General features: G+C 38.0%; 1 protein-coding gene across 3 annotated transcripts in view; it reads left to right on the top strand.

Annotated features, from left to right (window-relative positions):
• The window catches only part of LOC145676077 (UPF0669 protein C6orf120-like), a 123173-nt gene extending 107017 nt beyond the window's left edge, over positions 1-16156 (top strand). For all 3 annotated transcript variants that reach the window (XM_081746946.1, XM_081746948.1, XM_081746947.1), the window contains exon 7: positions 16033-16156. The gene's annotated coding sequence lies outside the window, so the exon portion shown is untranslated. The remainder of the gene's footprint in view (positions 1-16032) is intronic.
• The last annotated feature ends 102 nt before the right edge of the window (positions 16157-16258 follow it).

Genomic DNA, 16258 nt, shown 5'->3' with positions numbered 1-16258 from the left:
TGTACGAAAAACTGAAAGATTTCATTTCCTTTCATTTCAAATTAACGATTTTCGGTTTCAACATTTATCGCCATAGAAAAAAAAAAAAGGGAAGAAACACCGAGTAATGGATATTTCGTATAGATTTTTGCTTTTGTTGGTTTTTCTGTTTCCTATATCTAGACAATGCAACACGCTTTATTAACTGATCTAAAATAATATATAATTCGTGTTCTCTTATAACCTGTCTAAAAAATTCCATTAAATACAATAAAACTACCACCATATATATATATATATATATATATATATATATATATATATATATATATATATATATATAGATAGATAGATAGATAGATAGATAGATAGATAGATAGATAGATAGATAGGGAGTTTCAAAAGAACACCGACAACGTTTGGGAGGTGATTCCTGACACCAAGATAATACAAAAAGTATAGACCATCCTGGGTGCACAAATGCTACCTTTCGGAGTTATATTCTGCCGAAAACACGAAAAAAATTAATTTTGAAGGTCCATAGCTCCAAAAATTATGGGACCTACCGTAGTCGGGTCAAAACTTCACTTAGGAACTACTATGTGTCCTATCCAAAAATGTATGTTTCAGAATACTAAGGCACTCACGAAGCAATTTTTATAGAGATAATTTTGCTACGAGCATATAATTTGAAGTACTCTCAAACTGCCTCTATAAAAATTGTTGTGGAGATACCGCAGAATTCCTAAACATGGATATTTGGATAGGAAACACATTGGTTCCTAAGTGAAATGTTGAGCGGACTACGGTGGGTCCCATAGTTTTGAGCTATGGGCCTTTAAATTTCGTTTTTTTGCGTATTTTTTGGCAGCCTATAACTCCGAAAGGAAGCATTTGTGCATCCAGGTTGGTCTATACTTTTTGTCTTATCTTGGTCAGGAATCATCTCCCAAACGTTGTCGGTGTTGTTTTGAAACACCCTGTATATATATGAAATATATAATGTCAGTAACAAATATATCGTCGGCGTTCAGGCAGAAGTCAGTAACTCTAAAAACATCAGTGCGATAACGATACACAAGGTGAAATAGCTGATGTTCTAACATTGTGAGGCTAGATGTAGCAGGTGAAATTGTGATGCTAAGCGTCGTTATCCTTAGCATAACAATGCCATCTGCTACATCTAGCCTCATAATATGTATCAGAACGTCGTATATTTCACCTTGTATATGGTTATCTTACTGATATTTTTAGAGTTACTGACTTCTGCCTGAACGCAGACGATACACAATTATTCTGTACCAACCATATACCAAGTTCTTGCTTTAGCTGAACTTAGATTCGATGATTATATCTCTGGACTATTAAAATCATTCATGTCTTATATCAAACAGTTAAACTCTATATTGTCCGTAATCGAACCCACGGTTTTTCCAGTGGGAATGCTGGCTTAAATCCCTGAGAATAATTTCTGAGGGGATTGCTAGATGTTTTACTTGATACCATAACAGTAACCGGTAATTTACTATAATTTTGATAGTAAACCCGCTTTAAAACGAACAGAGAAATATAAATAAAAGTGTTAAGCTTCAATATGTCTGTCTGATCATTTTGATGAATTGTGAGAGTCTTCGTGTAAAATATGTTTGTGCTATTGCAAGCATGATGATAGATCAAAAAAAAAAAAAAAAAGACATACACTCTGTAAAGAAAAAGTAGCGACACTTGCTCTGATATGGTTTTCGCAACATACATTAACCAATATGATTTTTTTTTTTTTTTGCATGAATTCCTGATAATACTACAATGCATATTCCTAATGAGCAGTTCATTCTTAATACTTGCGCAGTTTCAGGCTTTTGACATGAATTTAGTGAATTTATATGCATAGATAAGTAGCTATGTGTGTTTTGAGCAAAATCGTTAATAGGAAGAGTTATACATAAAAGTGAAAAAGATCAACAATAGCAGAAAACAAGAAATGGAATTTCTTAAGGGTAAGATATATTGTGTACGAACATCGGGAAGTACAATACAACAAACTATATTTTGTATGTGCACCATGTGCTTTCTGCAGTGCAGCAAATCATCGAGGTCCTTTGGTAACAAGGCTATTGTAAAATGCAACCACGATTTCACGGAATCACACCCGGATTATTTGTTCCTTGAATTTCATTTTATTCGAGCTAGTTGTCTATTGAATATTCTTCCCGTATCGACCCAAATTTTCAATTGGATTCATGTAAGGTGAGTTCGGAGGCCAGATGAGGTTCTAAATAGTCATATTCTTGAACCATGTATTAACGATTTTCTCTCGGTGACATGAAGCATTATAGTCCTGAAAAAGGAAGTAATGCATATTGTCTTCAGAAAAGTCATCTTTAGCTGTTGTAAAAACTTTACGTACCATAATTTGAAGATATTTTCGTGCATCAAACGATCCTTCACATATATCCATCGTTCTGACGTCTTTAGCGGTGAACCAAGCCCATGCCATCACTCAGTAACTGAATATTTGTATCTCTTAAACAAAATCCTTGTCAAGCTCTGTGCTCGTTCGTATCCACAACTTCACACCACCATCGTTTCCCACTATGCTAAACTTCTTTTCAACGAAGAAAACGACGTGCTTTCAGTTGTCATAAGTCCAAGTTGCATATCGACTCACAAACCTACATGTTGAAGTCCTCTGTGTTTTTGTCAGTTTCGACTTTCTACGCGGTTTCTTCTTCGTAATATCCTCTTTACGCAGTCAGGACAGGAAAGTTGTACGAGTAACTGCAATTCCAAGATTATGTCAAATTACAGAAGCGATTTGTGGGGAAATCATTCCTTAAATCTGCAGTGCTAATGATTTCATTTAGCGATCTGCTCTGGGTGATGCTTTCTTTTTTCTTTCATACTGTTGACGAAGGAACGATTTGTTATGCTGTTTCCGCTTGTTAATTATTCTTCCTGCCGTCGAATGATGGATTTTTACTATTCCAACTATCTCCCTTAGAGATTTGCCTTAGCTGTGCAAAGCAAGAATTATATCTTGTTCACATGGCGACAAGTCACATTTCTTACCCATCCTTCTTGTTTACAGACCACATGTAGCAACAATATCACACAAAAACAGCGCTGCACAACAACAATATTGCCACTTGACACTTTCCAGACAGTGAGGAAGGAAACAACAATCATAAAATGTTATTTACCTCAGCCCACACATCAGAAATGCAATGCAGAATTCTCACTACAATAATTTACGAGACGCACTCAGTGCCATCTAGCGAAAATATTACAGATACACAAACAATTGTCAAGTGATGTCGTACATCACAGATAATGCAAATGAACTATCCCACTCTTAATTTCCTTCTATTCCTGTTCTAACGGGCTGCAATTATGGTTTTCTGTGTAAGTTAGTTTGAGAATTGAGGTGTGGCTATTTTTTCTTTACAGAGTGTAGGCCTATCTGATGATCAATTTGATATTATCCAAGGTCTGGTTACTGAGGAACAATGTCAGATGAATAAGAAGTTGATTGGATCTTAGTCTAGAAACATACTTTCGTGAGGAAAGTGCACTTGCTCTAAGCTTTTGTGAACTCACTGACATCAGTGGAAATCTGTCTTCAACATTGGGGAGATGAGTAAATATATTTTAGAAGTTGAACAACAATGCTGTGGAGGATCAGGGGAACAGAGTTGTCTTCACCATAGGAAGGCAAGCAGATTTGAGGCTTATTCTGAGAAGGAAGGGGGGAGGTGAAACTTATCACGGTACATGAACCTGATTTGTGAGGTGAACGTTTTGTATATTATACAGCAAGGGACATCAATTTCATCTCACTTTCCTTTGTGCTAGTCTGACAAATTTTCAGCCCCGCCCCCCCCAAAAAAAAATTCAAATCGGATTATTGGAGGGGACAGTCCCTCCAGTTCCAGGATTGGGGGACATGTCCCCATCATTCCCGCGTGATTTGCGCCAGTGCTCACTGATGACTTTGGCGTATGAGCCACAATAATCATTTCTGTCCGCATTCATGATTAGAATAACTCTTAAGTCCGAAGTGTTAAACAACGGAGATTTATTGTTTTAGTTTCTGAGTGATATGAGGTGCGCGTCGGTCACTAAATCCAAACACTGGATACGCCATCTTGAAAATTTTGTTAGGTTATCACTCTATGACCCATAAATCCGAGTTTAGAACAAAACGGAAGTTTGTTGACACTGGAAATGTTTCTCAGACTTGGAGCAACCATCACGTAAGCCAAACTATCACCAGAACACGGAGGAGATTATATAATTCTTAACATTTTATGACAAATTGTCAGGTATACAACTATGCACAGTAATACTTTTCCGGCTTGTGTTCCCTTCCCATTGAAAATAATATTGTAGCTGCAACTTCAAAAACTGCTATGTGCAAAATTTAAAATTTTGTATGAGACGTAAAGAATGTTTTTTTTTTTTTTTTTAGGTAGCAAAAAAAAAAAAAAGATTTGTGCAGCTGCTGAGCGCACATTATTATTATAATTTTAACAAAATCAGCTGTGTGTCTTGAAAACACTTCGGGGAAAATAACAGAAGCAATTTGATCGCAACATCATATGGCGGGTTTTGTTTTATGACGTAATTATCCGTTACACGAACCATGGCGATTTTAAGTTTGTTGAAAGCGTTATTCACGAACTGTATCGTATAAGAGCCTTTGTACGAATATGCTCGTATATCAGTAAAAATTCCTTTTTGAACAAAAACTAGAAAGCGGTTTTTGAAGGAGTCGACGATTTCAAAATTGACTATAACAACAGGCCGATTACTATTATAACGAACGTAAATATTTTAGAATTCTGTAATGTTTATGATGTGTTATAGTGCATAATTCTTGGAAATAGACTTACCAGATTTCTAAAGCTCCAAACCAGGACATTGTTAATGCCAGTATTTTATCAAAAATTCTTGTGATAAATTTTCAACATGACACGTGCACAATGAAAATTTATAGTACACGTTTTCAAAATTGTAACATAAGGGTTATTCTTATACGCCACTCAGAATTCAAACTCACACTGTATGTATATCCAAAGAGAGTATTTTAATTTATAGTACCAAAAGTGATAATGATGATGATAATAGAGCAGAAATCAATTTGAGGTATTTTAGTCTCAAGAGTTGCTGTTTAGTTGGTCAACAAATTTGGTGTTCTAATTTCTCGATATGCGACCAAAGATACCAACTCGTAGAAATTAAATTGTTGCTATCTAAAATGTCAATACACTGTAATGAAAAAATAGCTATACTTCGAGTCTCCGTTCTGACCAGAACTAAACACGAATCCGGCGGCACGCCGGGACGACCCGTCGAAACCGGGACGTCTGTCAAAGCTTAGAAATAAAGGATGAGAACGGTGTAGACTCATCAATCGATGCCCTTAAGGGGCAGACTAGTAAAAATGATACAAAAGCTAACCATTTTCTTTTGCCCATTTTTTTTCGTAAGCGAAAAGAGATAATGAAATGTAACTTACCACAATAACAGATAATGTCATTCTACACCCAAAAATAAAAATTGGAAGAATTTTCAGTGTTGCCATCCATAGAAATTACAGTGTGACCACGGTGGGGTCACTCGGTCGAAAAAGTGTAACACGCTTTTTCAGGCCAGCCACCCTGAATGAGGTTTTCCTCATTCACACGAGGGAAATGCCGGGTTGGTACCTAACTTATAGGTCCCAGGTCGCTTCCTTCCTTCCCTAATCCTTTCTTCCTTCCCTTTCCCCGGATTGCGTGCTCGCCGAGGGACATCATCCCTCAAATCGTGATGGGCTAAATGGCCTTAGATGCGGAGAGCCCAGAAATCTGAAATCCTAATCCTAATCCTACAGTGTGACCAGAATATGTATTACCCAAAAATCTAGGTTAAGGCAGCGACTAGAAAAATGAACTCAACGGTAATTGAAATGAAATGAAATCTTTGAGTTTACATCCCACGCTTACGCCGGTTAGGCTAAAGAAGACGGTGATGATGAGTAATGAATAAAATGTGGAATGAAGAAAGTGGGAGAAAACGGGAGAACCTCGAGAAAACCCATGCACACGGTGTTTGTCCACCACAAAGCTCACTTGGCGGGGGGCTGGGATCGAACCCGGGACCCCAAGCATCAAAGATGGACGCTCTACCACTGAGCCACCGCGGCCCCTCAACGGTAATTGATGACTTACTCATGTTGTCTTGGTTCCTTGTTAACTATTTTTTAAATAATATTGCATTTATTTTGTAATAAAAGAAAGTCCAATTTTAATAAACGGAGAACCCCGAGAGAATCCACGCACGCGGTATTGGTCTACCCCAAGGTTCACTTGGTGCGAGCTGGGATCGAACCAGGGACCCCATGCAGCAGAGGTGAACGCTCTACCACTGAATCACCGCGGCCCCCTTTTCGGATGTAGAATAGCATTATCTATTCTTGTGGTAAATTACATTTCATTATCTCCTTTCATTTACGAAAAACGGGCAAAAGAAAAATAGCTTTTGTATCATTTTTAGTAATCTCTTCTCTTAACCGGGAAGACCACTGTCTTTCTTGGAGATATGACATCTCCTATTTGGACTTCTCCTTTAAAAGAATTAAGCACAAGCGTCAGCGTTTTTAAACGTTTGACGTAGAATAGAAGAAGTGGTGCACAGGTTCAGTAAGATGTCCGTGCGAGGCGTTCGATACATAACTTCATTTTCAGGAATAATAACTCCTAGCTCGTGGTGTCGTAAAAGACCGGAATTCGATTCACTGCAGGAGCTCATCTGGTTCGCATGCTATGTTAACCTGTACGTTCATTTCTCATATAACATCGATTCTCGAAATGGACGCTAAACTCCAGTCCGGCAATCACCCAACCCAACCTCAAGCGTCTCTTCGTAAATTTTAAAATAGGAGCTGTGGTGACGTAAAAGACCGGAATTCGATTCACTGCAGGAGCTCATCTGGTTCGCATGCTATGTTAACCTGTACGTTCATTTCTCATATAACATCGATTCTCGAAATGGACGCTAAACTCCAGTCCGGCAATCACCCAACCCAACCTCAAGCGTCTCTTCGTAAATTTTAAAATAGGAGCTGTGGTGACGTAAAAGACCGGAATTCGATTCACTGCAGGAGCTCATCTGGTTCGCATGCTATGTTAACCTGTACGTTCATTTCTCATATAACATCGATTCTCGAAATGGACGCTAAACTCCAGTCCGGCAATCACCCAACCCAACCTCAAGCGTCTCTTCGTAAATTTTAAAATAGGAGCTGTGGTGACGTAAAAGACCGGAATTCGATTCACTGCAGGAGCTCATCTGGTTCGCACGCTATGTTAACCTGTACGTTCATTTCTCATATAACATCGATTCTCGAAATGGACGCTAAACTCCAGTCCGGCAATCACCCAACCCAACCTCAAGCGTCTCTTCGTAAATTTTAAAATAGGAGCTGTGGTGACGTAAAAGACCGGAATTCGATTCACTGCAGGAGCTCATCTGGTTCGCATGCTATGTTAACCTGTACGTTCATTTCTCATATAACATCGATTCTCGAAATGGACGCTAAACTCCAGTCCGGCAATCACCCAACCCAACCTCAAGCGTCTCTTCGTAAATTTTAAAATAGGAGCTGTGGTGACGTAAAAGACCGGAATTCGATTCACTGCAGGAGCTCATCTGGTTCGCACGCTATGTTAACCTGTACGTTCATTTCTCATATAACATCGATTCTCGAAATGGACGCTAAACTCCAGTCCGGCAATCACCCAACCCAACCTCAAGCGTCTCTTCGTAAATTTTAAAATAGGAGCTGTGGTGACGTAAAAGACCGGAATTCGATTCACTGCAGGAGCTCATCTGGTTCGCACGCTATGTTAACCTGTACGTTCATTTCTCATATAACATCGATTCTCGAAATGGACGCTAAACTCCAGTCCGGCAATCACCCAACCCAACCTCAAGCGTCTCTTCGTAAATTTTAAAATAGGAGCTGTGGTGACGTAAAAGACCGGAATTCGATTCACTGCAGGAGCTCATCTGGTTCGCATGCTATGTTAACCTGTACGTTCATTTCTCATATAACATCGATTCTCGAAATGGACGCTAAACTCCAGTCCGGCAATCACCCAACCCAACCTCAAGCGTCTCTTCGTAAATTTTAAAATAGGAGCTGTGGTGACGTAAAAGACCGGAATTCGATTCACTGCAGGAGCTCATCTGGTTCGCATGCTATGTTAACCTGTACGTTCATTTCTCATATAACATCGATTCTCGAAATGGACGCTAAACTCCAGTCCGGCAATCACCCAACCCAACCTCAAGCGTCTCTTCGTAAATTTTAAAATAGGAGCTGTGGTGACTCAGTGGTAGAGCGTTCACCTCTGGTGCATGGGGTCCTTGGTTCGATCCCAGCTGGCTCCATTCGAGCTTTGCGGTGGACAAACACCTGTGCGTGGGTTTTTTCGGGATTGTCCCGTTTCTTCCCAATTTCTTCATTCATTTCTTATCATCACTGTCTCCTTTAGCCTAATCAGCATAACCGTGGGACGTTCAAACTCAGATTTCATTTCAAATTTTAAAATAAGCCGTCGCCATATGTTGTGTGAAGAATGTGTTTAATATTTAAAACTTGTATTTAATAGTTTGTAGAACACATTTTATATGAAAGCAATGAAATTGAAGTTTACAAACCAAGAAACGCTTTCTTCCGACCTTTATTTCCTTAAACACACAATACTTAAAAGAGCCTTATCTCTCCAAATGAAACGAGCATGTTGATTAGCAAACAATGCTAAAATATCATAAAAGTAGAAATTATCGTATTTCGCTTCTTTCAAGGTTATTTGCATAATGTATAAAACAAAATAAGAGAAACGAGCTCTTATCAGAGTCATAACAGAAACTTTATTACATGATTACATTTTCCATTTGCGTGTTTGACTAACAATAAATGAAACGGTAATAAATGGTCTTATTATTTGAAATCACGCCATCAACATTTATTTTCTACAAATGACTGTTGTTCAGCGAACCTCTCTATTCTATATGATGATTGTCTTGGTTAATGTTGAATCATCATGGTTGGAAATTTATTCTGATACAACAAACACCTGCATTAACGTTATAAGAAACTAGAATCGATTACCTGCTTCGCTGGGTTAAAATGAATATTTAAGTGCACAGCTCCATATCTCATGTATTTGGTACCCGTGAAATATGCTGTTTTCCTTTCTAGTGGCATCGATTTAAAAGGCATCGGAAAGATCGCTGTTCATCTCAGCGATCCCGAAAACTATGGATTCGACACTAATATCAGTCATTTTCGATCATTTTTAGATATATATATTTCCCTCCCCCAAGTTGCGGGGCTGAATTTGGTTTTAAACGGGATCGGAAGTGTCACTGTTCATCTCAGCGATCTCAAGAACTATGGATTAGACACTAATATCGGCCTTTTGGATCATTTTTATATATATTCCCCTCCCCCTCCTCCATGTTGCTGGGCAGGGAACCGGAACTGTCACCTCAGCCAGCCCGGAAACTTATAGATTCGACACTAATATGTGTGATATTTAATCAGTTTTATGTATTTCCCTCTCCCCGAGTTGCGGGGCTGAATTTTGATGTAAATGGGATCGGAAGTGTCACTGTGCATCCCAGCGACCGCGAAAACTATAGATTCGACACTAATGCCGGTCGTTTTCGATCATTTATAAATGTTCCTCCTCTAAATTGCACCGTCAAAGTAAAATAATAGGAATCATCGCAGGCCCAACCTCATGTATGAAAAATTGATTGAGATGGGTCGGGTGGTTCAAGAGTAATGAAGTCTCAAAGGCAGTTACTTTTATTTTTAATGTGTTTTTTTTTACATATATCTCCTCCTTCCCCTCCCCTACGTTGTTCCTCAAAGTAAAAATGACAAAATCGTCCCAGGTCCAAACCTCATCTGTGTTGAAAATTCGATCAAGATCGATTGTGTGGTTCAAGAGTTATTGTTTTGTTTATTTTCATATATATATATATATATATATATCCCTCCCCTAGGTTCTACCATCAAGGTGAAATTATAAAAGACTTTCTAGTTCCAAACTTCATGTATGCTGAAAAGTTGATTGAGATCGGCCCTATGTTTCAAGAATTATCAACTCACAAACCTAGTCACTTCAATTTTATTTATAATGATCTTTATATATATCTCCTCCTCTCCTACGTTGATGCGTCAAAGTGAAATGGTAAAGTCCATCCCAGTCCTGAACCTCATCTATGTTGAAAATTTGATGGAGATGAGACTGATGGTTCAAGAGTTATTAAGTTTTATTTATTTTTTCTATCTCTCCCTCCTCCTCTCCCCTAAGTTCTACCATCAAAGTGAATAGCTAAAAACATTCCCAGGCCAGAACCCCATTCACGTTAAAAATTTGATCGAGATCGGTCGGGAGGTTCAAGAGATTAAGAGTCACAAAGATAGTCACTTTCAATTTTAAAATATAGATTATCAACTAATATTTCTAATATTAAACAGGCTTAACACCAGTTTTCCCTAATCGCTACTTCCCTTTTTAGAGGTTGGGTTCAATCCCCCTCACCAGTGGTGAAGTCAAAAATCATCAGGATAAGTCAAAAATTGCCCGCAATGTAGATATAATTTTTCTTACATTAATACTGACCTGTGTCCTTGTTAGTTTTATTGTTATCCTGTTGTGGTCATGTTATGAAAGTTTTATCCTAAATTCCTTAATTTATCTTCCTTTCGTTGCAGATAGATCATGACCGCTCCAATAGAAGTTTACATCAAAGAGGAACAACGAGCAGTGATCCGGTTTTCGTGGTCAGAAGCAAGGATGTTATAAATAGAGGATCTGCCCATGTGTATTTTCATCCTATTAAATTGATGAAGTCAAAAAACAACCGAGCATCGGCACGTCTGATTGGCTACTCCCGTTTCTGCAATCGTCTGATTGGCTACTTTCGTTTCCACCATGAGTGTTGGCTCAGAACATTGCGATCCTATTGGGCGGAGTGGGCAGAGTAGAGGTGGCGAAACTGTGACGTATGGCTTCAAGATTTTGTTGTAAGAGCAGATCCTCTATTTTATAAGATCCTTGGTCAGAAGGTATATCAGGGGCCGCAGTCAATCAAAGACTTTCGACACAATGCGGGAACAGTGTCTTGCCGCAATAGAGTGTTTACGAATGGATTCCAAAATTAAAAAATGACCGGAGAAGTGTTACGCACGAGGAAGGAGCCGTAGGTGGTCATCCGGTTCCTACCTCATGCGTAACACTTATGCGACCATTTTTGGAATTTTCATGGGTTTCATGAATTGGACTGTGGCCCCTGATATACCTTCTGACCACAAAAACTGGATCACTGCTCGTTGTTCCTCTTTGGTGCAAACTTCTAATGGAGCGGCCATGATGTACTTGCAACAAAAGGAAGACAAATAGAGGAATTAGGATAAAACTTTCATTCTATGCGTAACAATAGACAACAGCATAACAATAAAATTAACTAGGACACAGGTGAATATGAACAATGTAAGAGAAGTTATAGCTACACTTTTGACCTACCCTCGTACATATATATTTCAGTGCCCAAGCGCAGTGTTGACCACGAGACGAAAAATAAGGTTGTCTCGTAAATTCTGTAAAAGTCTCGTCTCGTCTCGTCTCCTTTTATAAATGAATGTACAAAACTTACAACCTGATTTTTCTTAATATCATCTAGAAGTTACGAGAATCCTTCTTTGCCACAAAGGGTGTGATATAACAACGATTAAACGTTGATAAATACTGTTCTTGTGTTCATAGAATCACTTTATCAATTCATATGTGTGAGCCATGTAATACTAAAATCGTGTTTGACATCTAAGTCTTGAGTGAGCTCATGTTGCCCTTGAGACTCAAGAGATTTCTTGTCTCATGACAACTCCTATAAATCTCGAGAGCTCCGTTCGTAAGCGGTTAGCGGACGCGGGTTCGATTCTGGGCGAAAGCTCATGTGGTTCGGATTCCACGTTAATCAGTAGGTCCATGTCTCATATAGCCTCGCTGCTGAAAGGGACACTAAACTCAAAATCTCGGTGTTAAAAGGGGACATTCATTTCCAAATGAGAGCAGTCGAATATTTAACGTGCTTGACGTGTAATTGAATTGGAATCCCGGTGGAGTAGAACGACCATCAGCCTTATTGGACTCTGAAGTCTCAGTATTTTTTGTTCAATCGAGAAAACTGCCATCCCTTGATCTCCCCCCAAGACACTACTTTACATGAAACTAAATATATTTTGTGATCTTTTTCATTATTATATGCGAAATAAAGCTGTTAAAATGTAAAATAAACTTAAATATCAATTTCTAACACAATGAAGCGTCCCCAATATGTATATCTCTGTCCCGGCAAAAATATACGTGTTATCGGACAAAACCCTACTTTTTCTATAGACGGACATTCTTTCCCCCACGCAACTTTTTAAGGGACATTAGTTATTCTCAATTCATACATATTTACCACAGAAAATACTTTGTTCAATTTATATTATAAAAGAAGAGATGCTAACTTGTTTAACAACGCGCAGGTCAAAAAGCTTAAAACGAAAAACTTTAAATTTGAAGAGTTAATAGGATTTGTGACATAGGGTACCAGTAAGGAAGCGATTTTGAAAATTGACCGTAGAAAGGGGGGACAATAGGGATTGGAATTATTATAAATATTATAGACAAACATATAAACTTTTCTTTGGAGACAAACCTATAAACCTAGCATTTTAATATATAGACTAGCTGAACGTGCGCTCTCCACACAGCATCATTCGCATATGAACATGAATGTTCTTCTCATTCCTCACATCTGTACATGTCCCTTTACAGACACAAGTGAAAGACGTCTTGATAAAAATTGGTAAGGGGTATCATAAAGGAGTGATTTTGCAATTATTTTTTCAATATCTTGCACGGCAAGGGGTACCATAAAAGAGAGATCTTTTCGATATTTTTTTTTCAATATCTCGCACCGTTTGCAAGATTGAGCCTACTTCCGGTTGGAGTTTCTAATTCATGTATGATCAGTATTTTGTTTCTTCTTGCATGCAGTATGTAATAAGCACATGCATTACATACACAATTAACTATAATGTCAGTGATATATGGTGTTCATTGGGCAAACCACTCTAAACAATAACGATTCATCTTAGGCTGGAGAAATGGTTATCCTTCGTTTTTCATCATCTTTCGCCCATGAAACAAACGCCTGCGATATATACAACCCCTGTATACAAATATGTGGTGTTGGAATGTATAACTCGTAGGATGGTACTTTTAAAATTTCAACACTTTCAGTGTACTTCTAAAAATGTAATAATGGCCATGTTTTTTTTTTTTTTTTTTAATATTCAATTACAACTCGACAATGTATACAAAATTTGGAATCGACCAGTAAAAGCGGCACGTTTCTAGCACTTGTGGTTTTCGAGATCTCACTGTCGAAAGGATTGGAGACAAACATATAAACCTAACATTTTAATATATAGAAGATATCTATATTTCGGCGTCCCGTAAATATGGGACACGAAATTTGATATTTGAGTGTGCTTCAGCATTTTCTGGTATTTGTCCAAAGGGGTAATGGAGAGGTGGGATTTAAATGTTGTGGGGTTCCAATTTTATTGTCCATATGTCGGAATTCAAATATATATTTTATTTTAAAAAAGATATTTAACTTTGTTTCATAAACCTTGTTCTTCCTGTGCGACAACGGTAATTTAAGCTAGTTTGAAAAGCAATCATTCATGCGATAGAGTAGACAGAAAATGCCTTTCCCACAAAGGTGTATGAACTAATGAACATATCCAGGCAGAAGATCAAACGCTTTTTTTTTTTTTTTTTTTTTTAAACAAGAGATGGTCACGTGCCTGAAGAGAGAATTACCATACATAAAATAGGTCTCTCATATATAGAGGCGTTGCTTATGTTTGTCGATAACGAATGATTTCTCCCTCATCCTCCGAGTAATTCGAACAATGACTGCAGGATTTCGATATTAGACTATATTTATATTTAGAAATAATGTATATAGTGTTCAGTGTGTGCCAGTAATGGATCTGTTTCCGGAAGCAGTTACACCCTGTGACATCGGTCAATACCTGAGGCTGCTAATATAATTCTAACAAACACAATCCCCCCTCTCTATCTTCTCACTAAATTGATCATTTTGTTTCTTCCTTATATGTGTCAAAGTGTTGCACTGAAAGATAAGTAAAAGGTCTATCAAACTATACTGAGAAAAATGTATGTGGCGTGCGTAAAAATGTAGGTTACATATGTAAATCTTGCAGTTTTCGTACTTAACATACAGCAAATGTATAACTGAAAAAGTATATTTTATACGTACTTTTCGTATAAGTATTCCGAATAAACGTACTTTCCTTACGAACGAAAGAACTTATATAGGCGGTCAGGATCTCGCATACAAACGGACGTACGGAACTTATAGCTGACGGTATGTAATATCCGGAAGACTGTTAGAGTTCACACATTCTACAACGGCATGATGTAACATCTAAAGGGAAAAGTATGTAGCATATGGATAATGTATGCTCCATACTGATTGCTGTAGTAAACATAAGGTTCCCGTATATATGTGCAATATAACGCTGTCCGGATAACGAATTTTTCTGTATATAAACGCCTGATAATAAAGTGCTTCATGTTTCTGTTATGAGAAATCGTCATAATTTAATGGAGCGAGCCTCAGAATACCCTGTTCACAATATGGCCCACTGGCAACATTTTAGTTCCTTAATTCTTAAAGTTTTATACGTCATTTCTCGGATTCACACTATTTATTTTAATTTGTTCTAATCATCACTCAATTTGATAGTTCAGTCAATTCGCACGAAAAAATAATTTCTTTATGGAAAAAATAAACGAAGTTAAGGTGGGCCATATTCGGGCATCCTACTATATTACACACAGCTCATGAGGTAATTGTATGCAGCAGATGGCAGCGGTTACGACCTTCGTGAGGGCTATACACATCTAGATAGACCCGGAAACAGATGAACTATCAGCTCTGCATAATTTATAATGAATTACTGACGTCCACTACTCGATCTGGAGTATTTGTGTGTGATTCCCAGTGAGTCATTTTTAAATCATGGTACCACGTTGTGTATAATTACATGTTCATTTGTCTTCTCATTCTGAAAATAAATGCCGTGCTTTTCTACGGACAATACACAAAAAACAATTTAAAATGACACTGTTTGAAATCAACTGGATCTCGAGTGCCATAACATAACATGAATTAAATCCTGGAGATAACATGAACTCGAAACGGGGGGGAAGGCGAATTTCAAGTGCTGCCCACTTCTTCACTTCTGTGGTCACTTGCTACTTACACAATACAATGCATTGCGTCACACACATAGTTGAGTTGATTTTGAGTTTAACGTCCCGTTCAGCAGCGAGGCGATATGAGACGTGGATCTACTGAGTAACGGAATTCGAACCACATGAGCGCCCGCCCAGAATCGAACCCGACTCTCCCGCGCCTTGGCGCGTACACTAACCGCTTAGCCATGAACGAGCTCAGATACATTTTATGTTCACGTTTAAACACATTGCTACATTATCCAACCATAACACTGATTAGGCTCTTATGAATAGACACTGAAACAAAACGTTACTTACCTTGCTAAAATAAAAAGAGAATAATTTCTTCTTCCAGCTGACACTGTATCAGAAGCTTCTGCCGGTCAAGCCACTCGAAAACAACTGAGCCGTACAAATATGTTTTCACTTGTCACGATGGTATAGTTTATATTGTCATCTAGTTGCACAAACGTAGTAAATCTGCAGAGATATGGTGGGTGGGCCATATTGGGGACCTGGGCCATAATCGGTACACGCACCTTATAAGCTTGAGTGACTTTTTCAAGGCTTTATAACTAAATCTTTAAATGTTAACATTTTTATCAAATTCTTTAGCAAGGTGTAAATAGGTGACTAAATTCATTGTGCTTTTTTTCCTTTACAGATCCGGGATTCCTCAGGTGAATATCTACCAACTGAATTCTGTAACTAAGAATGTTGTAGATTTTTCCTCGTATTTTTGTGATATATTGATTATAATATGTAAATAAAGATTATTCCTTTTTTCATTTCCTTGTTTACTTACTACTTCCATTCATACAGCATCCAAATATTCCCCCTAAATGGGGCCGCAGCTACATCAACTGCAAGTGGAACTCGGAAAATAAGCT

The sequence above is a fragment of the Thermobia domestica genome, chromosome 18 (genome assembly GCF_964235325.1).
Source record: "Thermobia domestica chromosome 18, izTheDome1.hap1.1, whole genome shotgun sequence".
NCBI classification, from domain to species: domain Eukaryota; kingdom Metazoa; phylum Arthropoda; class Insecta; order Zygentoma; family Lepismatidae; genus Thermobia; species Thermobia domestica.
Note: the sequence above shows the minus strand (reverse complement) of the source record. Positions and strands in the feature narration are given on the sequence as shown.